This window comes from Symphalangus syndactylus, chromosome 9 (assembly GCF_028878055.3).
Source record: "Symphalangus syndactylus isolate Jambi chromosome 9, NHGRI_mSymSyn1-v2.1_pri, whole genome shotgun sequence".
Classification (NCBI taxonomy): Eukaryota; Metazoa; Chordata; class Mammalia; order Primates; family Hylobatidae; genus Symphalangus; species Symphalangus syndactylus.
This window is the reverse complement of record NC_072431.2, coordinates 34,572,839-34,594,622: the sequence shown is the minus strand read 5'-3', so window position 1 is coordinate 34,594,622 and position 21,784 is coordinate 34,572,839.

Here is a 21,784-nt window from a genome sequence, read left to right as displayed (position 1 = left end):
TTAAGGGCACATGGCCACAATTTCTAAGCTGGAAGCTGGAAGAGGTTTCTTAAGGTGAACAGGCATAATAGAAGATTTATAGTTATGGGACCTCCTGGCCTTCATAGTCTTTGAATAAGTCTCACTGAACCTCATTTTCTGAATTTATAAACTAGAGTTTATCTGTAGATAGAAAAGTCTGAGACCTTTGAGCAGAAGTCAAATAGAATGTGCCATGGGACAGTGAAGGATTATTATTCAGAGAAAATCTTATATTTTTCACATTGCCATTTATCTTTCTCTTCCCTTCAATTGATAAGTAATAGAAAGCAGGGGAAATGTTGTTTTCAGCATACAGATGATGTTATTTTGTTGGTGCTAAATTTCTCTTGGCTGTTGGTCCTCTTAATTCTTTTTATTTCTCTCCATTATGTTTCTTACCAAGCAATACAGTGTTAGAAGCCACAGAGGACTATATTTATTATTTTAAAGTTGTATAATGTTGTTTATAGTAATAAATGTGCATGCATGTTTAAAAAGCCAGAGCTAAATACGAATTCCTCAAAACAGCAAATCTGTAAAGACTGTCAAGATATGGTCTTGCTGTGTAAAAATGGTCTTAACTTTATCTTTCTTTAAAAACCACCTGAAACACCTATGGGAATTGAAAATGTGCAATTCCTACGACCCGCGATTCCACTTCTGGGAATCTACCCTACAAAATATAGAGAAGATTCCAAGATCTTTGTTTCAGACTGATGAGCAATATTAAAATATTGTAAAGGATCTAATATCCACCAATAAAGAAATAAATCAGGCCAGCCATGGTGGCTCACGCCTGTAATCTCAGCACTTTGGGATGCCAAGGCAGGTGGATGGTCTGAGGTTACCAGTTCAAGACCAGCCTGTCCAACATGGCAAAACCCTGTCTCTACTAAAAATACAAAATTAGCCAGGCATGGTAGTGGGTGCCTGTATTCCCAGCTACTTGGGAGGCTAAGGCAGGAGAATCACTTGAAGCTGGGAGGTGGAGGTTGCAGTGAGCCAAGATCGTGCCACTGCACTCCAGCCTGGGCGATGGAGTAAGACTCCATCTCAAAAAAAAAAAAAAAAAAAAAGGAAAAAAAGAAAGAAAGGAATCAATAAAAAGTTATATATATATATATATACACACACACACACACACATAAATATTAATGAAATCTGCAAACATAACAATTAACTATATAGATCAGTGTGGAAACGTTTAAAATGTTATAGTGAAAACAGTGAATTGTAGAAAATGGTTACCCTTTATACAAATTTTAGAAATACATTTAAGTGTAGATTACTCTGTATGGATTTACACACACACACACACACACAGTTTTAAGAAAAGGGTGGAAAAACAAATCATAAATATATAATGAAAACTTCTAAACAGGAGTCAAAATTGAATTTGAAGGAGGTAGATAAGTAAGTTTTACTTTTGCTGCCTGCTAACAATTTCTAGAAGCCACATATTCATATAATTCTTGTATGATTTTAATAGGTATAATGTAGAATTATATCTGACTGCCTGTGACATAAAATCAGACATTAGATGGCTTAAAGAAAGTAGAAGCTAATTTCTCTATCACGTGAAAGAGGTAGGTTACCAGGGCTGGTATGGTGACATTATGGTGTCATCAGGGACCCAGCCATTTAATTTCTTCTCTGCCATTTTCAGAATCCTTATTTAACTCATAATTCAAAATGGCCATTGGAGGTCTTATGGTAATTTCTACATTCTAAACCAGGAATAAGAGACAGAAACCATAAAGACATATCTCCATCCATATTACGACTATGTACAAACCTTCATTTCCATCTCAGTAGCCAGATTTAATCATCTCGTCTCCTCCATGGTAGGGCTTGTGGAGATGTGTGACATTCTAGCTGGTCAGATAAGACACAGAGAGAGAATGGGCATAGGAAAGCAATTATATTCCTAGTTAAAGAAAGATAGAAATCAATAGATGGATAGATGATAGACAGATGACAGATAATAGATAAGACATACATGCAAAAGTAAACAGTAGTTAAATTTGGGTGGGGAAATATGGATGATTATATTTCTTTATATTTTTTATATTTAAGATATTCCCTTCTACTTCAAAAGATATTAAATTTGGTATTTTTTAAAAAAGAATTACCAGTCCAAGCTTGTTTACAACATTTCACTTACAAAATGTAGATAATATGACCACCTACTATGTATTCTAGAGTAAGTTTTCAGAGAGTCACAGGGGCTTGCAGCAGGAAGCTGTCTGTGACCACCGAATGACAAGGAATGGTGGACAGTGACCAACAGTAAATGCTACGGATGTCTTGAGTTCCAAAAGATGCCTCCAATTAAAGCTGTCTTCTAGGTGTTTCTTTGATTTACATTCCTTTTGAATTTGATGAGTGGGGGAATAGTTACTGTGGCTGAAGAATGCATACTTAAAATTTAAGTCATAGAGTAGATATGATTTAATTAATTCTAACTGGTCTTACAGCAATGTGGTGAAGAGGAAAGTTTAACATTTCTAAAATTTGTTATTCAGGTGCCATTTCCAGGGGAATTTTAGTACATTATTTTGAGCATTAATGAGTGGTGACACTGAGAGATGACAATTAGAGCACCAATGGGGATAACCGTGTTTCTCTGAAGCCATTTCTCTAGGGTATATAAGCAGATGGATGGCTGGTTATAAAATCCAGAATCTCATCTCTTCAGTTCCTCCTCTTGTCCCCCAAATACTTAAGGGAAAAGTTAAAAATATACATTGGGATTCTGGATTACTTTTAAATCCTGTTTTTTTGAGAGGTGTTTTTGCTTTAGATGTCTCTCTCGCTTCTCTCTCTCTCTCTCTCTAACCCTCTTCTTCCCTCTCTCCCTCCCTCCATCCCCCATCCCTGCTTTATCCTTTCAAATAAACCAGAAATTATAGTTAGAGCTAAGCACATTTCCCAACAAATATACTTCCCCACTCTCCTGAAGTTTGTCATACCAGAAAAAAAGTATGTATTTTTACACAAAAATAAAGTTAACAAACCTATCCGTTTTCAATGTTATTTTTTTCACTAATTATACTTTGCAAATGCATCTATGTTTATACATGTAGCTACAGCTAGACTATTTGATTTGATTGCTGTTCTTTATTTTGTTAAAAAGTGTGTTACTATTTGTCTCTTTCCTGAAATTAGTATATGGAAAATTTGCAGTCTTGTCATAAATATTTATGTATGTGTTCTAGTACCCTTTATTGAGCCAGACTCTTGTTTACTATTAGATAGATTATATAATTGAAAATTTGGCATTCTTACAGTAATAGATTTTGACAGCTTTTCAACTATAGTGATTTTGTGTAATTAGGATGCTTTTAGGTCTATATGTTGGTGAGGAACCTCACTACAATTTTGCATATTTCTGAATTTGATCAATGATATCTTCCATTCTCTTACATGAATATTCCATTATTTCATGAATGCTCCCTGTTATTTATAGTCAAAGCCTAGTTTATTGATCCAATGTAGCATATTGTGTTTTCTTTCCAAGGTCATCTATCTTGATCACTTGAATGAGCATATTTAAATGAGTTTGAGGTGACAGAGTTAGTGTATACTATTCTAAATGTAGAAATATAGGGCATGACCTTCTACCAAACAATATAATCCATTTTACTAGGCAATATTAACTCGAGACATTTACCTGAATAAAATAAATATGTCTTGTTGATACACAGAAACAATAGTATACTCAAACTGTTAAATTTTATATAATCAAATAAAAAACAGGACAATTGTTAAGTAGCAATATGACATCTAGCAATTTAGCCAACTAGCTAAGAAAAGTCTCAAAAATTTTAACTGAAATGTAGATATATGTATATTTTAAACTAAATATGTTAAATAACAAGTTGAAAATTAGTCAATATAATCCTGGTTTTAAAATCAGCAATCTGGAGATATTGAATCCAAATAACTTTCATGAAATATTGATTTAAAACACTTATTGAACTCTGTAAATACATATGTAACACTTAATTACATTTAATGGGAAAATGCAAAAGAAATAAGAGATATATTATAGGCCCAGAAGGAATCTATGATAAATATGAACACATAATGCACTAACACAATATATTCATCAAGCATGCACTGACATTACAAAAACTCGGTAAAATTTTCTGTTACACTGATTTATTGGTATTAGCTCCTTTATCTAAAGTAATTTCTAACTAACTGAAGTACTGAAATGGAGATTATGTTTAATGTAATCATTTTAATAAGAGCCATATACAAAAGAGAACATACTTCCTAAACAGAACATATTCTGCACAATTTTAGTTTCTTATTATATTTGCTGTAGTGAAATGAATTTTCTTCCTCCTTTTGTGATTTTAATGCATCTGCTCTTATTCTCCCGTCACAAGGGGTGCTGAGAACAAACTGCCAGAGTGTGTTCCCTACACTGTGCCACACAGAGGTAAAGATGTTAAAAGGCATTACGTTGAAGGGTGGAGCTTTTTAGAACTAATTACCCATGGTCCAAAAAGTTGGGGAAGCAATAAAGCACAATTAAATAGCTGTATTTGCTTTAGAATCCTTCACAGCCTTGAATATTAAAACCTTCAAGATGAATATTTTGTTTGAAATATTTCACCAGGCTGGGCACGTTGGCTCATGACTGTAATCCCAGCACTTTGGGAGGCTGAGGCAGGCGGATCACTTGAGGTCAGGAGTTCAAGACCAGCCTGGCCAACATGGTGAAAGCCCGTCTCTACTAAAAATACAAAAATTAGCCAGGCGTGGTAGCATGGGCCTGTAATCCCAGTTACTCAGGAGGCTGAGGCAAGAGAATCGCTTGAACCTGGGAGGCGGAGGTTGCAGTGAGCTGAGATCCAGCCATTCCACTCCAGCCTGGGTGACAGAGCAAGACTCTGTCTCAAAAAAAAAAAAAAAAAAAAAAAAAAAAAAAAAAAAAAAAAAAAAAAAAAAGAAAAAAAGAAAAGAAAAAAGAAATATTTCACCAAATTTATTAGATCATAAACATAAAACCCCTGTTGGTATCTTGAAGATACTGGTGTTCCAGAAAATGCAATTTGGGAAACACTCTGCTTGCCCCCACTTATACACAGGTGATTTATGTCACCAATTTGACTCCAATGTGTGTAAGCATCTTTAAATCAAGAAAAAAACGTAGACCACCGGAGTTACCGGTATTCAGAAAAAGAACCATTTAGAGTAAGCCCATTTAGCTCCATCTTTTTAGTCTGAAGGTGTGGTAATAACAGCTAACACTGAGGTGGTAGTTATAATGCTCCATACTCATACTAAGAGATGTATGAGTATTAAAACTAATGTAATAATCAAAACCGTCTTTTGAAACGGATTTTGTAATTATTCCTATTGTAGTGATAGGGTCACTGAGGCACAGAGATGTTTAGTGACTCGCAAAAGTTCACACAGCTAGTAAGTGATGGAACCAAGTTTCCAATCCAGGCAGTCTGTCCTCAGAATCCATGTGCTTTACTCCTACTTCTTCTATTAAGAATGACTAGAGAGGCCAGGTGCAGTGACTCACATCTGTAATTTCAGCACTTTGGGGGGCTGAGGTAGGAGGATCACTTGACCTCAGGAGTTCTAGACCAGGCTGGAGAACATAGCAAGACCTTGCCTCTACAAAAATTCCAAAAGTAAATTAGCCAGACATGATGGTGCATGCATTTGGTCCCAGCCACTTGAGAGGCTGAGGAGGAAGAATGGCTTGAGCCTGGGAGGTCAAGGTTGCGGTGAGCCAAGATTGTGGCACTGCACTCCAGCCTGGGCAACAGAGCAAGACCCTGTCTCAAAAACAAACAAACAAACAAAAAACAAAATGATTACAGACTTATTCACAAGCTATTGAGGACGCTGGGCTGGCTTTAAGAACACCTGTAAAGAGGTAATAATGACAACATATGATATATTGGTCACCTATGAATAAGTGTTAGCTGTTGGGGAAAATATTTTATAAATTGTCTGGTTTAATCCTTATACCAACTCTCTAGCTCAGGTAGAGAAAATAAAGAAAAGAGTTCAGAGAGACATACAGTTTATTTTTAGTATGTGGTGCCTCCCTATGTGTGGGGGCATCTTTTACGCTTCTTCAGCCAGCACCTTGCTTTCCAGTTGCTATTTGCTAAACCTCAGCCAAGATAGTACCATTTATTTAAGATTGGTTGGAAAATATTCCTCTGAGGGGTACTTCTAATTTGGTAGTGGCCTCCTGAAAACCATAAAGCTTCTATGGTCCAAAGAAATCAAGCTATAATGGGCTCAGAAGGGAAGAAGAGAGAGGAGTATATTCACTGAGGTTAATAGATTGGGGAAGGGGCAGGAACACCCTTTTACAGCCCTTTAAAATCACAGTTTAGGTAGCTTTATTTTGTTCTTTTCCAGTTAATGTGTTGCCAGGGCTGTAATGAGACAATAATCTAACAAAGGAGATAGTAAAACATTTTCTATTTTTTGATTTTTTTTCTCCTCTTACTTCCCAAGAAGGAAGAATAGAATTATATTATAATATTCTGCCCCAATATATGTATAATATATGTATATGTGTGCATTTATGTGTTTGTGTGTGTGTATGTGTGTGTGTGTCTGTGTATATATATATATATTTTCTTCCAGTTAAGTAGGTATTGTTTCTGTAATTTACAAATTAGAAAACAGAGACTCATTTTGCCAAGATCTGATAGCTAATAAATGTTAGGTAAAGGTGGAATTAAATCCCTCAAAACTTGCTTAAGAAAGGAGATGTTGGCCAGGCACAGTGGCTCATGCCTATAATCCCAGCACTTTGAGAGGCCAAGGTGGGAAGATCACTCAAGGTCAGGAGTTTAAGCCCGGCCTGGACAACATAGTGAGACCTCATCTCTACAAAACATTAAAAAAAAATCAGCTGGGGATGGTTATGCACTGGTAGTCCTGGCTACTTGGGAGGCTGTGGCAGGAGAATCGCTTGAGCCCAGGAGTTTGAACCTGCAGTGAGCTGTGATCCAGCCACTGCACCCCAGCGTGGGCAACAGAGCGAGACTTTGTCTCAAAAAAAAAAAAAAAACAAAGGAAGAATGGAAGGAGAGAGGAAGGGAAGAAAGGGAGAAAAAGGGAGAAAGGAAGGCAGCAGGAAGGAAGGAAGGAGGGAGGGAGGGAGGGAGGAAGGAAGGAAGGAAGGAAGGAAGGAAGGAAGGAAGGAAGGAAGGAAGAAGGGCCAAGTTGTAGGTTTATAGGTAGGGTACATTAGTAAATAGCGCTTCAGGCAAGTGAGACAGGGGCTGATGGAACATGCGATAAATTTTGTGGGCTAAAAAGGTAACTACTTGTCCTAAAAAGATGGGAGACGTGAAAGATAGCAGTTAGAAAACTATCTCAAATTCCAGGCAACAGATTTTTAAGACTTGAACTAAGTTACTGTTAGCAGGATTAAAGTAAGAACAGATTCCAGAAATAGTTTAGAGAAAGAGTTAACAAAGTTTAATGACCTATCGTGAAAAAGAGGAGAGTCAAAAATCATGAACCAAAGTACCTTAATCTGAAAGAGAGAAAGGAAGAACATGTTGACAACATTTAAAGAGATCCCCAACTTTCACAGGCAGAGGACAAAAGATGAATGTCATTCCCAGGATCTGACTGAATGAATGACAGAGTTATAAATGAGTCTAAATTCATAGCATGGCAAATATAGCAGCTATCCTTTACCTGGAATCTATACGGAGTCACCTGAGGCAGATGCTGTGCAAGATGGTGTGCATCGTCCTTTATATCTGTGTTCATTTCCCTTATTGGCTTTAGGAAATTGTTTAAATTATTCTAAGTCCTTTGTATTTTTATATAAATTTCCTAATCTGCTTGCCAATTTCTACCAAAATTCTGCCTTTCTATTGAATCTATATGAATCTATAGATCAATTTGGAGAGAGTGGACATCTTAATAGTGAGTCTTCCAATCCATGAATATGGCATATATGTCTATTTATTTAAATTTTCTTTAACTTCTCTCAGCAATGTTTTGTGATTTTTAGATTCAAGATCTTGAACATCATTTTTAAAATGTATTCCTAGAAATGTCATGTTTTTATAAATAGTATCATTTAAAATTTTCAATTTCCTAGTATAAAGAAATATAATTAATGATTGCATATTGACTTTATATCATCTGCCTATGCTAACTTTACTTACTAAATCTATAATTGTTTTTTGTAGAGTCCTCAGGGCTTTCTGTTTAAACAAGCATGCTATCTGTGGATGAAAACAGAGATGTACCCCTCTTTTCCCAATAACATTGCTGTATTTCCGTGCCTAAAACTCTCAATATAATACTGACTATAAGAAGGTGGAGTAGACAACCTTTCATAGTTCCCAGTCTTACAGAATAATCGTTCAATATTTCACCACTAAGTATAATATTAGCTGTAGGGTTTTTGTAGATGTCTATTACCAAATTAAGGAAATTATCCTATTTTCCAAGTGCGCTGATAATGTTTTTTTAAACATGAGGTTGTTGAATTTTGTCAAAGATTTTTTCTTTATCTGTTGAGCTGGTCATCAGTTTTCTCCTACACTCTATTAATTTAGTGAATTACATTATTTTTATTTTTTTTTATTGAGACAGTTTTTCTCTCTCTATTGCCCAGGCCGGAATGCCGTAGTGCAATTATGCCTCACTGCAGCCTTAACCTCCCAGGCTCAAGTGATCCTCCCACTTCAGCCTCCCAAGTAGCTGGGACCACAGGTGTGCACCACCACACCCAACTAATTTTTTATTTTTTTTACATACAGGATAGCCCTATGTTGTCCAGGCTGGTTTCAAACTCCTGGGCTCCCACCTTGGCCTCCCAAAATGCTAGGATTATAGGTATGAGCCACGGTGCCTGACCTGAATTACATTATTTATTTTCACTTTTTGAACAAATTTTGCAGTCCTGGAATAATCACCACATGATCACATTGTGTTTTCTTTTATATTCTAATTTTTTGTTAAGAATTTTTGCATCTGTGTTGAGGAGGGTATTAGTCTCTAATTACATATATTATCTTGATCAAATTTTATTGTCAGGATTGTCTCAGCATTATACAATAGGTTAGGAAGCATCCTTCTTTTGTCTATTTTCTAAGTGGGGTTTTGTAAGATTGATATTATTTCTTCCTTGAATGGCTGACAAATTTGACTATGCAAACCTGAGTCTGGAGATTCCATTGAGGTTGGGGTTTTAATTATACATTTAATTAGTTTAATAGATAGAATGCTATTCTGACTGTTTATTTCATTTTGGATCAGTTTTGGTAACTTGGAGTGAGATATTAAGGGGTGCAGAATAAAGGCCTTTTTTTTTTTTTTTTTTTTTTTGAGATGGAGTCTCGCCCTGGAATGCAGTGGAGTGATCTCGGCTCACTGCAACCTCCGCCTCCCGGCTTCAAACGATTATCCTGCCTCAGCCTCCCAAGTAGCTGGGATTACAGGCACCTGCCACCATGCCCAGTTAATTTTTTGTATTTTTAGTTGAGACGGGGTTTCACTATGTTGGCCAAGTTGGTCTCAAACTCCTGACCTCATGATCCGCCTGCCTCAGCCTTCCAAAGTGCTGAGATTCCAGGTGTGAGCCACTGCACCTGGCCAGAATAAAGGCTAAGGGAGAGTTTACTGACAGGTAAAATTCTACTATGATTTATGATTTCCTATCTTACCACACACACCTGGGGTCAGTCCTCATATGTTGCAATATGCTGAGAAGAAGCCCATGCATAGTGTTCATTCCCATCCTTATGACTGCTCCACTCATAGACCTATCACAGACCTGTCATGCATCATCAGGAGAGGAGTTGCTGAGGAGGAGGCTAACTGAGCCCCACAGGACTCTCTCCATCTGCATATTGTGTTTCCTCTGTGGTGGAGGTAGATGTCTCTGGTGGGTACTAAAGGACGAAAGGAAGATTTGTATACATCGTGCCCATTTTCATAGATACACCCATATGCTTAATTACCAAAAGTTTTTCTCTAATTTTCCAACCTTCTTCTTTCTAGGCCTTTAACCAACTAGCCAAGTCATTGAATACTGCTCAGAATTTCATTGTCATTCATATTTCCATCTACTTCTTCTACTCCATGTCAACAATTAGGTGTATAACTTACTTGTCTGACTACTGAGCAGATTTTTCCTCTTTTATTTCAGGGCTACTCCTGAGTATAGCTGGAGTTTAACTGCAATCCATGTTTTACTTTACAGTGAAAGGAGGCAACCTGTCCTGAGCAAGACCTGAGTATTTTTATTCCTTGGTCAAACTGTTCATAGTGAACTTCCCAAAAGGCCATAGGACTTGACCTGAAGGAGACCTGTGAATGTATGCTGCAACAGAGGTCTGTGGCTTGGGTTTCTTGAACACTTTGTTGTTGAAACTAGTTTGTGCACTTTGGACTGCTTGGGCCCAATCCCAAATGTTTAATTTTCATCTCATAAGCCTATTGGAGAAACTCTGTGAGCCAGTATAGAACACACGTCTCAGAGATAGCTCACTCGTGAGATGATCAAGGTGAGCTATTTATGTACCAGCTCCTGTAAGACACTGGTTGAGGGCTCTTCCTATGGGGTGTTAATTTCCAGGTACTTGTAGCCTGCTGCACAAGTGAACAAAGCAAGCTTCAATATTCGGAGAAAGCTCTCAAGCAAAGAAATACTGTTTCTCACAGTCAGAAGTTGGTGTAACTGAGAATCAGACATGTTAATTAATATGTTACGTAATATTGGATATTATGGATAATCTTATGGATTATCCCAGTTCCAATTACAAATAACACAAAAGGGCTTGCAAGAAAATATTTCACAGCGTCATTCTGCTCACTTAATTACAATCACTGTGATCAATTTCTTAAGTATTTTCTGAGAGTCATTAATGAGTTTACAGGCATACATCCATTCATATGCATTTTATAATTCTATTTTCAATCATTTTAGTTTTGCCAATCTAAAAGGAAAAAATAGTTTTCTTTCTATATTTTTATTTTTATTTTTTATTTTTAGAAACAGGGACTTGCTCTCTCACCTAGAAATGAGTGCAGTGTTGCAATCATAGCTCATGGAACCTCAGACTCCTGAGCTCAAGGGATTTTCCTGCCTGGCCTCCCCAGTAGCTATGACTACAGGTACATGCCATCACACACAGCTAATTTTTAAATTTTTTGTAGAGACAGGCCTTTCTATATTGCCTAGGCTGGTCTCAAACTCCTGATCTCAAGCACCTTGGCCTCTCAAAACTCTGGAATTACAGGCATGAACCACCATGCCCACTCAGTAGTGTCTCCATTTTTATTTTTCATTTATCTTCTTTGAGTGAGATAAACCATCTTTCCAGATATTTATGAGCTACTTTAATTGACTTCTCTGTGAACTATTGTCATATTCTCTGTGTATTTTCTACTTTTTCCTGGTCTTTTTACAAATTGTTGAATGTTTTCTATATTAAATTATCCCATTATTATGTAATTACCAATTTTTCCTTTATGCATGTGTTTTGCCATATTGAATGCTTGATTTATATACTGTTCAATTTATTGATCTTTTCTTTATATATCATTGAAAAATTTGCTCATTTTGTAACTTAAAAAAATGTTTCCAGGTTTTCTTCTATTACTTTCTTGTTCATATTTCTTACGTAAATATTTGAAATATTTATTTTTGCATAAAGTATGCTGACTATCAAACTATCCTAATACCATTTATTAAAATTCATATTCTTCCATAAATTTGAAATATATTCTTCACCATATTTTAAGTTTCTGCATGTAGTTCTCATCTATTTTTAGATTCAACAGTGTACTTTGAGAGCCTGTCTATATAATGGCATTTTTAATTTTTAAAAGCTTAAATTTTTTATTATTACAGATGTGTTAAATAAGCCTAAGAATCAACTTGCAGGGCTTAAAGCATATGTTTTCTAAAAAAAAAAAAAAAAAAAACTTTATCATCCTCTCATCATCTGTAATTAAATGAGAACTTATCATATTAGGCATAGACTTTTTAATAAAGAGACTGAAGCAATAGGCCAGATAGTAGACTTTCTAGAAGGTAAAGATTTTGTTACAAATAAGTTTTATCGTTAACATCTCTTACATAAAACTGTAGTTTTCCCATTGCATAATGTATTTTCTTATATATGCATGTCTAAAAGTAAGACAAGTTAACAACTCAAAAATTAAAGCTGAAGTTTATTGCCTTTAGCCTCCTAAGTCATATAATTTTATCTGGCCTCATTTATTTCTTTCAGCAAATAATTTAATATGATAAAATAGAAGGTAGATATAAAGTAAAATACTATAATAAGTTTCACTGAATTTTCAATCTCCAATGCAGGGGAGACACTTTGGTTGTAATTATGGCAGATTGTTCATTATATACCTGAAAATCTTTTCTTCCCATCTTATCTGCTAAGACCTGATTTTTCAAAGGTGGAAATCCCTTGATCTCAGGGAATGTACTCCTTTTTCCAGCCCCAGAGGCCAAATCCTGTTCAGTCTAAATGTGTTACTGTTATCTCAGTCTATTTTTCTGGTCTAGGAATGACCATTGTGATGTAAAGAGAATCGGCTAGGGAGCATTCCCTTTCCCAGTAAGAGAATGCTTACTAGCACCACCTTTTCTCATTCTTCCTGTTTTGAACTAAGGCATGATGCCTGAAGTTATGGTAGCTGACCTGCACTCTGAGAGAAGGGCCCTGAAGATTGCAAAATGGTCACTGTGGTCTCAGAGACATTATTAACCTACTGAATTAATCACTATACGCTATAAACAATAGCTTTGGAGAAATACATTTGTGCTTTTTTTTTTTTTTTTTTTTTTTTAAAGAGGTGAAGTCTTGCTCTGTCATCCAGCCTGGAGTATAGTGACATGACCATAGTTCACTGTAACCTCAAAGCCTGGACTCCAGCAATGCCTGTGTCTCAGCATCCTGAGTAACTAGGATTACAGGTGCACACGACCACACTTGGCTATTTGTTTTAGTTTTTGGGGAGATAGGGTCTTGCTATGTTGCCCAGGCTGGTCTCTAATTCCTGGCCTTAAGTGATCCTCCCACCTAAGCCTCCCAAAGCACTGGGATTGCAGGTGTGAGTCACCACATGCCTGACCTGTGCATGTTCCTAATTTGATATATTACTTTATTTAAGTGTATATACCAGTGGATTTATTATGAAAATATCTCAAACAGTGCCTTCCACAATCTTCAAAAATTTGATGCCAACTCTTATAGATTCTGTCAGCACAGAGCACAGATCTCCCTGTTGTTTATTTAAGATCTGTGCTAAGCCGCCTCTAGCATTGCCCTCAATGATTCTTGCCTCCTGATATGTATGCCCTTGTGTAATCCCTTTGTAGAGAATAAAATGCAGCAGACGTGATGGGTTGTCATTTCTGAGATCAGGTTACAAAAAGACTGTGGCTTCCCTCTTGGGTGATCTCACTCACTCCTTGTGCTATGCTATGAGCAACCTTATGGGCTCCCCACGGAGCTAGGAACTTGCTTTTCTGGCCAATAGCCTGCAAGGACCTGAGGCCTTCCAACACATACATGTCTGAGCTTGAAAGCAGATCCTCTGCCAGTAGCGCCTCAGGAAGATTACAATCTAGCCAACACCTTGATTGCAGCCAGGGATTTTCTGTTTCATGTGCAAAAGTAGGAAAATCATGAAAAATGTGACACAGCTGACACTCATTAGTGTCATCGTTCACCGCTGAGTCTTCTTTTACTCTATCTTTCTCATTTGGTATGTAGTGGTTATTCATTAGCACACAGACAAATATCCTTTACCCTCTAATTCCATCTCATCTACCTTAATTTGTCTGTTAAAATTTTGCTTGCACTAAACACAATTGTAATGAAAGTAAAATATTTTCTTCCATCTAGTGATAGTCTTTAAATAGTTGGTGATTATTGTAATACATTCACTCACCTTTCAAGAATTTCTTTCTTTTTACCACAGAGAGACGCACATTTAGCAATAACAGCTAAGTGGAGTGCAATAAAATTATGTGGGAAGGATTTCAATTTCATAGTAGAATGGAAAGATTACTATGAAATATTTAAAGTTTAGTTCTCATCCTAGGACATAAACGTGCTAGTTATTAAACTATTGTTTTTAAGCAACAAAGTCACCCTTCATACTTGAGAGATGAAGTGCACTGTCTGACCTTTGACTTGGGGTTTTACACATTGGCATACTTCCGGGGTCTTGCACCTCTTCTCCCTTGATTCTTCCCTTAGGATGGGCTTTCCACATGCACAGTGGCCTGCTAGACCTTGGGAGGGGCTTCATGCACAATGTGTTTACTGGAGTTGTACGCATGCTCACTTCAGGCATTCTTCCCTTACCAGTCTAGCATTCCTACAGACAGTTTATATACCAGTTAAACTTCCCATCTGCCTCTTAGAGCACATGGGTGAGTCCACTGGCCCAACTCCTGAGATCTCATCAGGAAGCTGCTGGTCACCAGTTTCAGGTGTTCCTGTCTATTGGCAGACTGTGGTTCCCTGGCCCCAGCTGCAACCAATTATTATTTTAGAGCGACAGCTTAGCAACTGCCTGACCAGCACTTGATGGTCACCTGACCTTCCTGGTGTGGGGCGGGGAGACTGATTACCTACCTACTGTAAGAGTGCTTCCTCCAAACTGCAAGCTTCTGATAACCAAACCTCTTCCCTTTGGTCACTGAGAGGTAAGGCCGTTGGCTACTTCTTGCAATTATTATTATTAATCAATTATCTAACTCGGCATTCTCTACCTCCCTTCATTTTCTAACATCATTTTAACTAATTTATATAGAATTTTCTTTTTTAAAAATAACTGCTTTGGTTTCTGTTTTCCTTACCTGGACTGTGGCTAGCTTCATAATAGAAGGATTTCAAATCTGTAGTACAATAGTAACATTAAGGGAGGAGACCACCCATCATATTGTCTTATGCCCAGTTTCTGCCTCCAAAGAAAGAAGAAGTAAAAACTAAAAGGCAGAAATGAAATCCATAGGCAGACAGCCCGGCGCTGCGCCCTGGGCCTGGTTAAAGATTGACCTCTGACCTAACAGTTATGTTATCTATAGATTCCAGATACCGTATGGAAAAGCACTGTGAAAATTCCTGTCCTATTCTGTTCCATTCTGATTACCAGTGCGTGCAGCCCCCAGTCACGTACCCCCTGCTTGCTCAATCTATCACGACCCTCTCACGTGGACCCCCTTAGAGTTGCAAGCCCTTAAAAGGGACAGGAATTGCTCGCTCCTGGAGCTCGGTTTTTGGAGACGTGAGTCTTGCCAAAGCTCCCGGTTGAATAAAGCCGTTCTTTCTTTAACTCGGTGTCTGAGGGGTTTTGTCTGTGGCTTCTCCTGCTACAACATGATGCTAAAGAATAGGTTTCATTAACTTTGTGTTTTATGTTGATTGCTTTGAATTGTGTTTTGAATACTCATTATTGGTCTTAGAACACAAATGTCCATAATGACAACCTCTTCTAAAGGAAATCCTTAAATAGGCTTAATATAAGTTGGCAATGAGCCATTTCCTCAGGTTTCTCCTGGTTCAGGGTAGATCTCTAAACTCCAGCAACCCACCCCTGTCTCTGAATTTGTATTTGCCTTAATTACTGTGTTCTGTAATTTGACAGTTCTTATACACTGTATTCTTTCTGCTATATCTTTTTTTCTCCAAAATATGATTATAAGCTCCTTATGGATAATGAATTCTTTACCTTCTATTGTATTTGTCATAATTCCTAGCTACATTTGTGAACTATAACTTTGACAAAAATTTGTTAATAAATTTTTATAATGCACTGTTTTTTGTTTATAAAAATATTTCTTGTAAAGACAGGAAAAAATGTGGTAGGAGAGGAGGAATAAAAAGAGAAAAGAGCTAATAAATGCTGACAAATAGATTACAATGTGTTGACCTAATTTAATAAGAGCTTTGTATTCAATTAGTATTATTAATAAAAACTGTGTTGTTGGTTATTTTCTAATGATCAAATTCAGCACTTGGTAAATATTTGATGAATTATTATTATCTTTTAACTTATTTTAAGTTCAGGGGTATGTGTGCAGGTTTGTTTTAGAGGTAAACTTGTGTCATGGGGATTTGTTTCATAGATTATTTCATCACCCATGTATTAAGCCTGGTATCCATTAGTTAATAGTTATTTTTCCTGATCCCCACACCCTCCTCCCACACTCCACCCTGTTAGGCCCCAGTGTTTATTGTTCCCCTCTTTATGTCCATGTGTTCTCATCATTTAGCTCCCACTTATAAGTGAGAACATTCAGTATTTGGTTTTCTGTTCCTGCATTACTTTGCTAAGGATAATGGCCTCCAGCTCCATCCATACTCCTGCAAAGGACATGATCTTATTTTTTTATGGCTTCATATCATTCCATGGCGTATATGCACCATTTTTTTAAAAATTCAGCCTACCATTGATGGCCATTTAAGTTGATTCCATGTCTGCTATTGTGAAGAGTGGAACAATGAACATACACATCCATGTGTCTTTATGATAGAATGATTTATATTCCTTTGGGTATATACCGAGCAATGGATTGCTGGGTCAAATGGTATTTCTGTTTTTAGGTCTTTAAGGAATTGCCACACTGTTTTCAATAGTGGCTGAACTAATTTACACTCCCACCAACAGTGTGTAAGAGTTCCCTTTTCTCCAAAACCTTAGCAGCCACCTGTTAATTTTTGACTTTTTATTAATAGCCATTCTGACAGATGTGAGATGGTATCTCATTGTGGTTTTAATTTGCATTTCTCTAATGATCAACGATGCTGAGCTTTTTTCATATGCTTGTTGGCCTCATGTGTGTCTTCTTTTGAAATGTGTCTGTTCATGTCCTTTGCTCATTTTTTTAATGGGGTTGTATGTTTTTTCTTGTAAATTTGTTTGTTTCTTATGGACCTTTGTTGGATGAATATTTTGCAAAAATTTTCTCCCTTTCTGTAGGTTGCCTGTTTACTCTGTTGATAGTTTCTTTTGCTGTGCAGAAACTCTTTAGTTTAATACATCCCATTTGTCAATTTTTGCTTTTGTTGCGATTACTTTTGGCATCTTCATCATGAAATATTTGCCTGTTCTTTGTCCACAATGGTATTGCCTAGCTTATCTTCTAGGGTTTTTATAGTTTTGGGTTTTAGATTTAAGTCTTTAATCCATCTTGAGTTAATGTTTGTATATGATGTAAGGATGGAATTCAGTTTCAATCTTTTCTATATGGCTAGCCGGTTATCCCAGCACCATTTATTCACTACGGAATCCTTACCCCATTGCTTGTTTTTGTCAGATTTGTCAAAGATCAGATAGTGGTAAGTGTGTGGCCTTATTGTTGGGCTCTCTATTCTGTTCCATTGGTCTATGTGTCTGTTTGTGTACTAGTACCATGATGTTTTGGTTACTGTAGCTCTGTAGCATAGTTTGAAGTTGGGTAGCATGATGCCTCTGGCTTTGCTCTTTTTGCTTAGGATTGCCTTGGCTATTTGCGCTCCTTTTTGGTTCCATATGAATTTTAAAATAGTCTTTCTAGTTCTGTGAAGAATGTCACTAGCAGCTGAATAGGAATAGCATTGAATCTATAAATTGTTTCGGGCAGTATGGTCATTTAAATGACATTGATTTCTCTTATCCATAAGCATGGAATGTTTTTCATTTGTTTGTGTCATTTCTGATTTCTTTGAGCAGTGGTTTGTAGTTCTCCTTGTAGACATCATTCACCTCCCTGGTTAGCTGTATTCCTAGGTACTTTATTATTTTTGTGTCTATTGTTAATTGGATTGCATTCCTGATTTGGCTCTCGGCTTGACTGTTGTTGGTGTACAAGCATGCTACTAATTTTTGTACACTGATTTTGTATGCTAAGAATACACTGAAGTTGTTATCAGTTTAAGGAGCTTTTGGACCAAGACTATAGGATTTTCTAGATACAGGATCATGTCATTTACAAACAAGGATAATTTGACTTTCTATTTGGATACCTTTTATTTTTATCTCTTGCCTGATTCCTTTGGCCAGGACTCAATAATATGTTAAATAGGAGTGGTGAGAGAGGACATCCTCATGTTCCGGTTTTCAAGGGGAATGTTTCCAGCTTTTGCCCATTCAGTACAATGTTGGCTGTGGGTTTGTCATAGATGGCTCTCATTATTTTGAGGTATGATCCTTTAATACCTAGTTTATTCAGTTTCCAAGATGAAGGGTGTTGAATTTTATCAAAAGCCTTTTCTGCAACTATAGAGATAATCATGTGGGGTTTTTTTTGTCTTTAGTTCTATTTATGTAATGAGTCTCATTTATTGATTTGTGTATGTTAAACTAATCTTGCATCCCAGGGATAAGACCTACTTGATCATGATCGATAAGCTTTTTGATGTGCTGCTGGATTCAGTATGCTAGTATTTTGTTGAGGATTTTTGCATCGATGTTCATCAAGGCTTTTTGTCTGAAATTTTCCTTTTTTGGTGTGTTTCTTCCAAGTTTTGGTATCAGGAGGATGCTGGCCTCCTAGAGTGAGTTACAAAGGAGCTCCTTGCTCTCATTTTTTTGGATAGTTTCAGTAGGAATTGTACCAGCTCTTCGATGTACTTCTGGTAGAATTCAGCTGTGAATCCATGTTATCAATTTTTTTTAATAAACAAAAAATAATACTGCTTCAGGTGGCCTGGAGGCCCTCCTCATGGCTCCTGCACTGGTGAATCATACCTGACTGGCAGAGAGTTCCAGTGAGGAGGCTCCCATGCCGCACACCAGCCTGCCTCCTCCCTCCCCACACTGCAGTTTCCCCTGAGCCTGGCAACTCCCATCACTTTGCCAGTGTATTTGTGCACAAGCACAGCATACCAGTATCTATGGGACACAGCTGAGGTAGTCTTAGAGGGAAACTTAGAGCACTAAATGCCCACATCAAAAAGAAAGATCCCAATTTAACAACCTAACATCACAACTAAAATAACTAGAGAAGTAAGAGGAAACCAACCCCAAACCTAGCAGAAGACAAAAAATAACCAAAAGTCAGAGCTGAACTGAAGGAGATTGAGACCTGAAAAACATTCAGAAGATCAAAGAATCCAGTTGGGTTTTTGAAAAAAGTTAATAAAATAGGTAGATTGCTAGCTAGCATAATAAAGAAGAAAAGTGAGAAGATCCAAATAAACACAATTAGAAACAAAAATGGGAATATTATTGCTGACCTCACAGAAATATAAATAACTATCAGAGAATATTATAAACACCTCTATGCACATAAACTCATAAACTAGAAAATCTAGAAGAAATTGATAAATTTATAAATGTGTAATGAATAACTGAAAGATTGTTTTTTCTAATTTATGTTTTACTTACTGTAAATAAAATAAAATAAACGCTCATTTGTCTATACTGTATGTATTGAATCACTTTTAACATTATTTATTATCATTGACAAAAATTGTATGTATTAGGTACATGTGCAACATATTTTTTTGAAATATATATATTGCTAAATGGCTAAATCAAGCTAATTAAGATATGTATTATTTCACATACTTTTTTTTGGTAATGAGAACACTTACAATCTACTGTCTTAGCAATTTCAAGATATAATATATTGTTATTATATGTATGTATGGCCTTCTCTGGCTGTGCTTTGTTACAGACACTCCTGCACCAACCCTCTGGGCTCCACACCAGTGGACTTGTTGCCCCTACCACTAAAATTGAGTGTCTGTGGTAGTCAAGGGGTCTCCTCCTGCCAGTACTCCAGAGGCCTGTGGTGAAAGTGGTCATATTCCAGAGGCCCTTTCTCCTTACCGTGTTAACTCACCCATTCACCTGGAGTAGTTGGGGACCAGGAACAAGTCCCAGTGTGAGGTAGCCCTTGCCAGGTTCCCAGCTTCCTCCCTCTTCAGCCCAGCTTCTATGTCTTCCTTTTATGCTCTCTCCATAATCAGGTTATGAAAATAAATAAAGAAAATAAATCTTGGGGCCCCAAAATCACTGAGCTACCCAAGGGAAAAGTCAAGCTGGGAACTGCTTAGAGCAAACCTGCTTCCCATTCCATTCAAAGTCACGCCTCTGCTCACTGAGATAAATGCACATCTGATTGCCTCCTTTGGAGAGGCTAATCAGAAAATCAAAATAATGCAACCGTTTATCTCTTATCTACCTATGACCTGAAAGCCCCCTCCCCACTTTGAGTTGTCCCACCTTTCTTCGAGTTGTCCCGCCTTTCCAGACGAGTCAGTGTTCATCTTACATATGTTGATTGATGTCTCATGTCTCCCTAAAATGTGTAAAACCAAACTGTGCTCTGATCACCTTGGGCACATGTCCTCAGAACCTCCTGAGGATGTGTCATGGGCGTGCATCCTCAACCTTGACAAAATAAACTTCCTAATTAATATCTTTCTCAGATATTTGGGGTTCACAAGGTCAAGTATAATAAGACTAAAACTTACTTTGTTAATCAATTGGTTCCACTATGACTTGTCCTCAGTAAAAATGAGGATCTGGGGAGGAAAAATTGTTTTAAAAGAAAACTATAGTACACATGTTACAAATTCTAGCATTGTCCATTATTTTTAAGTTTTTATTATTTGTCTACAATTTGGACTAAATCCTCAATTCTTTTCTGGCTACAAGTCTCCAAACTAATGTTTTACATGTTTTCTCCCATTTTTCTCACTTGAAATCACTAGAAATTAATACTCAGCTTTTCTTGAACCATGCAAATTAAAGCTAGACAATTTGACAAAAACTTTGAGAAAAATCACCACAGCAACACATATAAACATCCTTCAAGCTTGCTGATTTATGGACTACACACAAAGTTCATTTGAAGACCTTTCTGGATTTGAGTAACACTCCAGAAAAAAATCTATTTGATTGTCACTAAAATCTAAAGATGTTTCAGAGACTCTTTAAAAGAACTTGTATATAGAATATTCCAGACATTAACTTTTGTTTTTCTTCTGTTCCCATAAAAATGCCTCTTATATAAGATATGTTTGCCTGCATCCTATATAGAGGCCTAACCCATCTGCAGTGCCACCTCCTGAAACAGGACTAACCTATTCTCAGGGCTAAGAGAATTCAAGAAAAAATATGGGACAACATATTTAAATTTTATCTTTTCTGCTTATTTCAATTTGTTTTTCCATTCCTTTGGTTATCTCGATCAAACAACCTCTAACCCAAATCTCTCCAAAGCTATCAACTTGGCTGTCAGTATGTGAAACTTTTTAAAGGTTCAAAGTGGGGACTGAAGGATATCAAAATATTTTACTCTCAAACATGTTTCTTTGACATATTTTGAGATGGCTGTTCAGAAGTCCAACAAACAGAAGTAGCCCTGTTAAGCTATCTTTGGTGGGTGAGATTTGCATCTGTAGAAAATCTGCATTGGTGCAGCCAGGCCTTCTCTTATAGGGATTTATGGAAGATTAATTGAGATTCCGACACCTTTAAAGTCTGAGACAAATATTTACCATCTATTCTCTTTGAGAGCTGCTACCTGTGAGGTTTCATTTACGTAACAAAACTACCTTTGCTAGCCAGCCTGCCTCTTCTCTCCCTCTCATAACTTTTGTGCCTCTATAATCTGATTTACCACCATAACCTGTTTTTGGCCCTGTTCTGAGTCCTCATTTTTTCTGTAAACATATGTTGTTATATAAGCTTATGCACCCCATTGTGGGTGTTTCAGGTAATCATTCTGTGATTCTCTCTTACATGCACATTAAAAGGTTTGTGTACC